The sequence below is a fragment of the Limulus polyphemus genome, unplaced genomic scaffold (genome assembly GCF_000517525.1).
Source record: "Limulus polyphemus unplaced genomic scaffold, Limulus_polyphemus-2.1.2 Scaffold1499, whole genome shotgun sequence".
Lineage (NCBI taxonomy): Eukaryota > Metazoa > Arthropoda > Merostomata > Xiphosura > Limulidae > Limulus > Limulus polyphemus.
This window is the reverse complement of record NW_013667109.1, coordinates 136,277-146,936: the sequence shown is the minus strand read 5'-3', so window position 1 is coordinate 146,936 and position 10,660 is coordinate 136,277. Positions and strand designations below refer to the sequence as shown.

Here is a 10,660-nt window from a genome sequence, read left to right as displayed (position 1 = left end):
TGACACTTCACAAAACAAACTAACTGCCAATCAGAGTGAGTGAGTGACCCTTGTATACAGTTTTTATTGGCTTTTTATCACTATTCGTCGGAGGAATATTATATGTGACCCATTCATTTTTTACAATCCTGATTCAACCTTTAGCTTGTGTGTTCATATCATTCATTGTCATTTAACTTGACCTTTTTTATTTTTAGTTTTTTTAAATCTGTCACCAACTATTTGTATCTTTTGATGCCGAAAGATGTATACGAATTCATAGGTGTTAGGTAGTTCTTTTTTATTTGATGCATAAGAAACTTCAATTTTTTGCTCATTTGACGTGACTTAGTTCTTTCTGATAACTATGCTTAAGAACTTATTAGCTGCTGACATTGAAATAGTATGTCATGTGTGTGTGTGTGTGTGTGTGCTTCTTATCCTTTTACTTCTGTATCATTTGGTTCGGAGTGTGTAGCTGTCCAACAAGTAATTCTTGTAAAGATCCACTGATGACAAATGTATGACCAGATCTCTGTTTATATCATTTCTTAGGTTCTTCCCTGCTCAAATATATATATATGCTGCAGTCCACTCACTTCTGAACGTCTTTATAGTTTGTGGCTACTAACTACTGGTAATCCATGTCTGTAAACTATAAATTTTTTAATAAAATTCGGATAGTTAACAATTACTTACTTCTTAATGTCCACATTTCTCCTTCTACATGTCTTGTTTGCGTAATAAAACTGAATGAAATGTTCGTTTTTCTGAACGTGCTTTTAACATTTACAGTTAATCATGTTGATAGGGGGGTATCTGATAATCCTTCTAAGTTTTTATGCTGGACTGTGGATCTGAATTTTTTGGTTTACACCCTCTTACTGTCTCCAAGTTAAAACTGTTTGCTCTACACTTGCAGGCAGTTGATGAGTTATAAGGATAGTGATAAAATCTCATTGTTCAGTCTGAAGGCGTACCCCAAGAGTTGGCAGTGAATAGTGTTGACTAGCGGCCTTCCTTCTAGTCTGTAGCTTTGAAATTAAGGATGGCTAGTGCAGGAAACCCTCAATATATCTGTCCTCATGCGGCTTTGCACGAAATTCAATAAATAAACCTAAACTTTCAAGCACAAGAGCTCACTAGACACATTAATAAGTGGATGATATACAATATGAATAAAGAGGGTACCAGTATGCAGCCGAGGAAGTTTAAATTTTGATTTCAATAAAACAACTCATTTAACCCTTTCACTGCAGCTGGGACGTATATTTCTCCAACCCCTTCACACCGCAACTGGGACAAATGTTTCCCATTGTCATTCAAAATTGCCACGAGTGACGTATGGGAGTAAGATGAGTTGGAAAGTATTTACTGGCATCCCACCTAATGTTGATATATGGCTTCCCTCAATGTTTTCCACTCTGCCCTTCAGTAACCAACAAGATGTCCAAGAGGAATGTAAGACGACTGCGTACCGACCGTACACCCACATCGCCAGAGTGATGAGCAGTAACTCTAATTACTATGTAAATATGCTTGACTCAGATAGCTTAGAAGATAGTGAAAGTGAGTCAAGTGGTGTTCAAATGTGTGATGATGAAGACAAGAGGATGCTAGCTCTCCATCTAGTGACGATAGTCAAGATGATGAACCTGGACCCAGTAGAGGAAGGCGTAAACAGCATCGACAATGTGAAACAGTTGTCCCAGTCGAAGTGTGAGGGGAGCACTGGAAAATATACGTCATAGCCAAGGTGAATGGGTTAAAACTTCAAGGGTGATAAGGTTCTATTAAATCCAGTATTTTCTACTAAAGAAAACTCATTTGATGAATATACAAAACCATTGACACTAGAATTCTCGGTTATTTATCACAACATAGCACAGACTTATGAAACAGAAGGAGCAAATAATAATTAACTTTTGTGCATGCAATGACAATTTTAATGTGTGTATACCATTGTGGATATTTGGTCATTGCAGATAGGGCCTTCTTGAAATGACCACTCATTGGATTGTCAAAATATACTGGCGCATGATATTGTTAACTATACAATTCCAATGATTTATCTATTCCCATACATCTGATGAAAATAAGTCAGAAAGTCCAAGGTATTTTTACTCTTTTTTTTCAGCTGGAAGCAAAAACTGTGAAAAAAGTAACTGATAAAGCATTTACACAAATTATTAAAGCAGTCTTCACAGACATAAAAATCCATAACCCACGAAGAAGAAAACAGAATTATTTGTTAAGCATTACTACCTCTTGAAATGAATAAAAAAAGCCATTCTTCCTGATAATCAACATAATTGCTCACATTTATTAAATACTGAGGGCAACAGCAGACATTGAACACGTACTTACTAAACATAAAAATGCAAGACGTCAGGCACTGTGGAGCAGAGTTCTAGTACCCAAGCTGCTGAACAGATTAAAAGAATAAAATTACATTAACTGGAATTCTATTTTAAAACTTACTGTTAGCACTCTTAAGAGTGAATCAAAAATAAATTCCCAAAGTTCAAAGCTTGGTCTTCACACATTTTCTTAAAATAATAATGTAAAATTGGGTAATTAACTGGAAAATAAAAGGATGTTCTTCATGGGGATAAAAAGAGCTTAGATATATTCTTCCAACGTTACATGCCCTTAATAAGAATGTTTGTCAACAAGGAGTGGCTAGCTGTTAAATTTTGAAAAGCATTCTACTATGTATTATAACTGCTATCTGAACAATGATGAATATAAGCTAGTTGCTGTATTTAACCCCAATGTTTCAAATTGGACTGGACTAATAAACTGAAATTATCTGATCAACTTGCAAGTTATAAAATCCAGATTAATTGTGTAGTCTTATCATGCTACTTAAAAGGGGTCACTGAGTTTAAAATTATTTATTCTCATTGTCTTATTAAGCTTTTTAACTTCACGAGTTAGATAACCGTACGTACATAAAGCTACAAAATGTGTAAGATATCCTAGGTATTTTAAAAACGTTTTATTTAAAAGTGTAGATACAAGTGGTGGACTGACAGGGCAGATGGGTTTCTGGCAGAGCTAGCAATGGGCCTCGAGCCATTTAAAATTTAAAGTAACATAAACAATGTGTTTAGTTTGTTAAACAACTCCAAATGTGGTATGTATTAAATTCAGCCTAAATGAATTACTTTCACCGTGATCATTTTTGATTGTGAAGTTGTCTTGCAACCGAAGCAAGTGCAAAGGAAAGCTTTCTTAGTAATAAAACTGTATAAAATTATTACAAAAAAGAAGGACCAGTTAAATTACTTTCCCGAACAGTTTTTTGATAGTTTTACCCCACTGAAATTAACTGTTCTATTCCTCTCAGATCACTTGCCTTTGCTTAAAAATATAGGCCTCTAAGTTAAGTTTAAAGGATAAAATTATCATGCCTCAAATTTAATTATCCCAGTGAAAAACCTGTATATAAATAATTTATTTTCAATATTTATTTTAAATAGATCATGGAACCATTAATAAAAGCAACTAGTTTATTTTTGCTTACCATAAAGAATTATTTCAGAATACATAACAGTGAAAGTTATATTAAGGTACAGATACCTAAAGCAGGATGCAAAAAGTAATATTGAATATTTATGAACAAAACACCAAGTAAATAATTTGACAATACAATGTTTTTATATATATTTCTTCATTTTCTCAGTGTATGTTTAAAAGTTAGCAGACAGAAATAACATTGTATATTAAAATATACTGATAATGAAAACATATCAAATATTAAAGGCAACTAATGTCTTTAAAGAATTATTTACCTTTTATTATAAATTCAGTACTGGTTATCTGGTGAGACACTCTGCCATTGCATTTAGGAATCAGTATTTAGATAGTATATCTGAATAGTTACATGTAACTATCTGAGTAACACTAACATGGATACAAATGCATACAACCTCTTGAATATTAATAATCAGAATATATATATATATATATACAAGATCCAAGACATATTTTGGTCAAATACAGAAATTCAGTAATGTAAATTATTAACTCTCCCTAATGTGACATATATAGTACATGTGTGTGTGTAATTCCAAATAAAATAGTTACTAATACATCGCATGATTTAAAACATCGGCATCTAACACACAGGATAAAGTGGGTACCATGCCCCTCCCCACTTTTTTCAGTTGACGTACATACACTATTCTTAGCAACTATGTTAATTTGATTTAGTTTTTTTTTTGTTTGCTCCAACATTTTCCAACAATGATAGGTAGTTATGATCTACAAAAATTCTGTAATAACCTTTATTCAAACAATTTTCATGACACAAGCATCATTCTTCAGGTGTACAAGTCGAAGAACAAAGTTAAAATCATTTTAAATATACATATTTATAATGTAAAAGAGAATAAAAACATGAGAAGTAATAAACATTAAAGCAATATTATCCACAAACTTTTGAAAATACTATAGAATAAATTTATTTGAAGAAGTTGATTGACTAACAATAAGAATATCATGAAATCCGAGTTTAGTGGGTCGCTAAAAGAAGCTCATTTCAAGAAAAAAAAAGACTAACAAAATGCAATAGAAAAAGCTGGTTCAACGCATTAACTATATTTTCGGACATAGTTTTAAACTTTAGTTTATAATAACTCAAGTCATAGAACTTCAAAATGCACAATGAAATAAATTCAACAAACATAGAAGTACAAAAAGAAAAATATGCTAAAATATTTACAATCTTCGACTACTTAAGAAAGTTTCAAGATACGTACAATTATTCTTGTTATACGCCTTGCAAATGCTTCATTTTGTTTTCTTATCTAAACAATACATACTGACAGAACATACATCAGCTTGTGGCAGCTTCTACTTCTTTCTCCTTTAATCGCTAACTTTCAACATTTCGTGAAAAAATCTTGTGGAACATCCGGCGATGTTGAGACAAACTTTCTGGGTGGGTGTACACCCTTCCACACAAATCACAAGTCCACGTTCTTCGTTCCCAGTGTTTAAACTTTTGGTGTCTGTTTAAAGCATAAGATGATGTGAACCTCGTTTCACATAACAAACACTGGAACCTTTTAACTGTAAAATGAAAACCAAATGCACGGTAAGAAGCTGAAGCAAACAAAGAGCAGCCCATGAAAAAATAATTCTTAAGAATATTATACAATAATAACATATCATCGAACTTTATATTAAATACGTATTTTATAAAGTAGCTGTTAAAAAAAGTTTATGTGTATGATAATCTCATTGACCATCATATGAACATCTTACATGAATTAAGAGACCATTCCAAAACTATAAACACGAGATATTATACCTTACCCCCAAATTCTTATTTCTTTGTAGGTCTTACTACAATATTAATCCTATAATGATAACCAAACTGTTTTTTCATTAAAATACAAAACATGCTGTGATGTCGGACATTTAATGACAATTATTATTCTTCAATTTCAACTGGATAACAATAAACTTGAAAATGAAGCTATTTGTTGTATTGTTCTATGTGATTTAAAGTACTGTATGACACTAGTGAGTAATTTATTACCATCATTGTACTTTTTTTTCAATTAAACTGGTTAGCTAAGATACTATTTAAAATTTAAGAAATAAAAGCTTTATTATTTACATGCATTTTTTGTTTTAAGGACAAAGCTACACAATAGGCTATCTGTGGTCTTAACACAGCAGGTATTGAAACCTGAATTTTTGTGTTGTAAGCCCTCCGATGTTTCAATGTAGCTAACATCAATAATGTGAAAAATACAACTACATTTCTCTAATGAAAACTTGCTTTGAAATTTAAGTCAGGGTGTTTTTGGGTGTGCCTTGAGGCAGTCAAAATATTTAGAAATACTTTTAGTTTAAATGATACAAAATTTGGTAATATAAAGAATAGGATGTTTCAATAATCTTTTTAGTTTAATTGTTCCTTAATTTATAACTTTTTCAATTAAAAAGCAAAATTTAGATATTACATGCAGCTAACAGGTGACTTTTTTTTTGTATTAACTTTCTACATGTCTGGAAAAAATCTTGTGGTACATCCGTCGATGTTGTGATAAACTTTCTGGGTGGGTGTAAGTCTTCCCACACAAAACACATGTCCATATTCTTCTTTCCCAGTGTTTAAACCTTTGGTGTCTGTTTAAAGTAGAAGATGAAGTAAACTTGGTTTCACAAATCATACACTGGAACTTCTTTTCTGTAAGATCAAAATTAAAACAACTGTAATTATTTGAAGCAACAAAGATGTCATGTATTTATTACTACCAACCAGGACATGTCACTATGTAATCAATTACTGTTACCTAGAAACTCAAGAACCACTTAATCATTACAATGAATTATAAGGAGTCTCCCTTAACATAAAGCTTTTTCAACTACACTTTACTATTAAATTTGTGTTCATTTTAATAACACAAATCAATTCTAATCTTCATAATCTATAATTATGACATCATGAATAGAATGATGGTTGGTTGAAGTAAAACATGGAAGAGAGAGAAAAATAATTTCAAACACACACAAAAAACAAACAAACAACACTTACAACACATCTGAAGATAGACTGCCCAAGATAGCCCAAAAATAAGTTATTTCAAGTGTGTTCACTTTTTTTTTCTTATGTGAATTAAATATTGTTTAAAGAGAAATATTAATTCTTCATTGGAATACCTGAGCTAATATTTTGGTTCCATAGTTCATAAAGTTCATCAGCTCTTAACTTCATAACTCCCACTTTCAATTTAAAGAGAAAAGCGTGTGTAAGTGTCTTTATGAAACAAGTCAAAGTAAAAAGAATCCATATGATGGGAATGATGCTATACTAAAAATCTCTCTCTCTCTAAGTTAACCACAAATTGGAAACTACAGACATGTGCTAATTGTCATCACTGCTGGTGGTATCATATTAATCAAATACCAAAATGGAACCGATAAAGAAATAGTGACACTTTCAGTTCACAAAAGTTCAGTATTGAGGAATAATAATAATAAAAAAAGCACAAATTCTATTTTCCGTTTGACCTTATATTATGTAACTCTTCTAGTGTAGAAGTAAATGCTCGTAATAGACAGTGTAGTACGATAAAAATAATGTGCAGAAAATGTTCATTCTTAAAATATCAATTTCACAAGAGATATTATAAAAACATTTTGTTTAGCAAAAGGATGAACAGTTACCCAAAACAATGCAATTTTATTTCACATAAATAACAATACAAGTTAAATATGAGTTTGATACAGCTATGAAAATCAAAGCATATTACTTATAAATTTATAACCAGCAAATCAGATGAAAAACGAAAACAAAGTATTATTAAAAAAAACAAAAACACTTCCATTCTCTTCTATAATTACTGTACATATTTTAGTTTTAATGATGACTAAATACTTTTGTTCTCTAGCAAGATCATCAACAAATCTTCTCATTAAGAGTCAAGTTTATTCATAATATCAATAAGTATATACATATTCTAATGCTCTTCTAACTTAATATATAACTATATACAACTTTTAAAGATTTAACTTTTCACATGTATTATCTATAACCTGATCTCAGTATTAAGAATTGTAATTAAATGTTTTCAGTTCCAAAGACACTACATCAATTCAACTATTTTATAAATTTTGTAATCTATTTACTATGTATGCATCTATAATTTCAAAACAAAACAGAACTGAAGTAAGTACACGAAGTAGAACAGATCAAAGCTCTTCCTACCAACCACTTCAATATATAAAATACATTTCCTCCTCCTTTCTCTTTAGTATTTCGTATGTAGCTAGAAAAACTGAAAATATGTAAAATACATTTAGTAAAGCAAAATCCCAGCACTTAATGTCTAATTATAAGTTTAGTTTGTTTGTTGTTAAGTACAAAGTTACACAATGGTCTGTCTGTGCTCTGCTCACTGTGGGTATCAAAACCTGATTTTTAACATTATAAGCCCTTAGACTTACTGCTTAGCCACCAGGGGGCCTAATTATAAGTATTTATAACAAAAGTATGTTAGATGGTAATGTGATAATGCTGTTTTTTACTCAGTATACATCTTGTAAGAAACACATACTTTAAAACTTACTTTGTATACAGTATAACAGAAAAATGTAATTATCTCTCCACTATGCTAAGGTAAGTCTTCTGTAAGTTTCAAAACATGTACTTTATATTTAGGCTTAGTCATGCTAGCTAACTTGAAGTAACTACTCTTCGTTATTCTGGAAAATACTGTATTAAGGTGAGTCTTCTGTAAGTTTCAAAACATGCACTTTATATTTAGGCTTAGTCATGCTAGCTAACTTAAAGTAAGTGCTCTTGGTAATTCTGGAAAATACTCTTGATTAAAAAAAACCATGAAATTTACACAGTGAATTAAGGTACATTATTCCAGGGATACTTAAATAAACTACAAAAATATGTGCCATCCATTAGATTATTTTATTCATTGAAATATGCTATAAAATCGTCAAATCAACCAAAATGAAATATTTTATTCTTGGATTTTTAAAAAGTTTTTATTGTTAGTTAATTTTCTTTTGGGTTATTGAATTGCTGTTAAGTCATCTAATTAAAAGTAATTAATACATGGCTAATACTCTGTATATATACACTTAAAAAAAGTTCCTCCACCACTTTGGCAAGAAACTGTTATATGTTTAAGCCTAAATAAAACATGTATGGCTCTAATGTTACTGTGTTTTATATATATATATATATTATCTAATTCCTTATTTAGTTAAAATTCTGCCTTATTCTTTGAGTTTCCAAGAAAAAAAATCGCTTCTGAAGTATTTATTTACTATTGCTTAGTTCAGTTCATATTGTAGAGGTCACTCTATCAGAGCTAAACTTTTAATTTCCAATCATCTAGATGAAACAGCTCATTGTAGATGTATTAAGAGAGCTTTAAGCTATTAGTAAGTTTTGTCTTCGTTCATACTTATTGGAAGGTTAATTTATTTTAGGTTGTTTATGTATTTACATTTTTATTCATAAATAAGAGTCAGATTATGTAGAGAATTAAAGTTTGGTTGTTTAATTTTTTTTTTTTAGAAAAGTTGGTATCAATGAAGGATTGCTTTATAAAATTGATTTCTTCATATACATAGTCAGTTGAGGCTTAAAGTTGTGTTTATAAGGTTTTTTAGCATATTGATTTTTTTTTTTCATGGGCAGAATTCCAGGGGATGATGATGATTTTTGGTTTTGACCTGTGTCAGATCTAATAACATGCCACTATCAACTGGTTCGCAAAGTGTTAAGGGTGCTGTGGAAGTTGTAGATTACGTATAGGAGTGTCTTGAGCACAAATAGGTTGACAAACTCTGCTTTAAACTCTAGTTTCAGGCCTGTAGGACTAACCATCATACTCCTTCAAACCTTGGTTTCCGCTTTACAAAACTGCTGTTCAATTCCTGGCTTCACAACTACATGACCAACCATTTGCATATATATAGGCTCAGAACTGAAAAACTAACAGAATTCTTTCTTCAAACCTTGATTTTGTTCCTGTATAACTAACAGCACAAGATCTTTAATCCTGGTTTAAAAGGTATAGGATGATACTGCATCTCTGCATGTCAGATCTAATAACATCAAGGTTAAGAGATGATAACTGCTTGTTATTTTTGCATTCAATGGTGAATTTAATGTTCGGATGAACGGAGTTTATGCGTTCAAGGAAAGTGTGTATGTGTTTGATAGAAGTGAAACCAACAAAAGTATCAGTGACATATCTGTACTAGTGTACGTGAGAATAAAATGCAGATTGTAAAGCTTGTGTTTCAATCTTAGTGAAAAATATGTTGGCAAGAACAGGTGAAACAGGGTTGCCCATACTTAAATCATCTATCAGAAGAAAGTTTTTTTACTGAAAATGAAGTTGTTTTTTGTTGTTGTGAATTCTAAGAGGGAAACAAAAAGTGTAATGGGGTTATTAATTAAAGGATTGGGGTCATTGTGGTAGAGGTCAAGTGTAATATTACAAGCTTCCTTGGTGGGAACCTCAGTGAAGAGACACAACATTAAAGCTAGCCATTAAGACTCACATTAAAGACATCTTTAAAAATGGAACATAATAATAATCTTGTTGAAATGTTATACATTTGTAATAAAGTTTCTTCCACTACTCATTCAAGAAGTTCCACCAGCACAAAAACCTTAAAACTCAACTCAAAATTGATACTAATACACCAAACAACATTCATCCCTGTAATCATTTAAAAAATAGTTCACATTTGTAGAAAACTTGCCGTTAAACATAACATTTCTGTTGACTTCAAATTCACTCAAAAAACATGGCCCTAAACTAAAGTCATTACTAAATAAAAATTACATAGAATCACGCAATACCAACATCATTTATAAAATAATGTGTAATAACTGTCCAGAATTCTACATCAGAAAAACTCGAAGAAAATTGGAAACCAGATTCACCAAACATAATAAAACCTTCCCATGTTTACCACCACTGCAACTGAAAAAAAACAAAAAGGAAGCTATCTTAATTAAACAAAACACTCCTACTCTAAACCAACACTCTGGGGTACCAAGATACCTTTACTAAGCTGTTAATCAATCTCTAGTTATGTGACCTCTTTGTTCCATACTGTATATACACATTCCTGTGTCTGTGTAAACTACTTGTATCTGATGATGACATAAGCTTGTCGA

General features: G+C 31.1%; 1 long non-coding RNA gene across 2 annotated transcripts in view; it reads right to left on the bottom strand.

Moving 5' to 3' along the window:
* Positions 1-6,183, bottom strand: part of LOC111086863 — a 14,499-nt gene extending 8,316 nt beyond the window's left edge. Inside the window, exons 1-2 of one of the 2 annotated variants that reach the window (XR_002611591.1) lie at positions 5,961-6,183; positions 2,347-5,058 (exon numbers count right to left, since the gene is read on the bottom strand). This is a non-coding gene — a long non-coding RNA (uncharacterized LOC111086863). The other variant, XR_002611590.1, reaches the window with a different exon arrangement.
* Between the last annotated feature and the right edge of the window lie 4,477 nt (positions 6,184-10,660).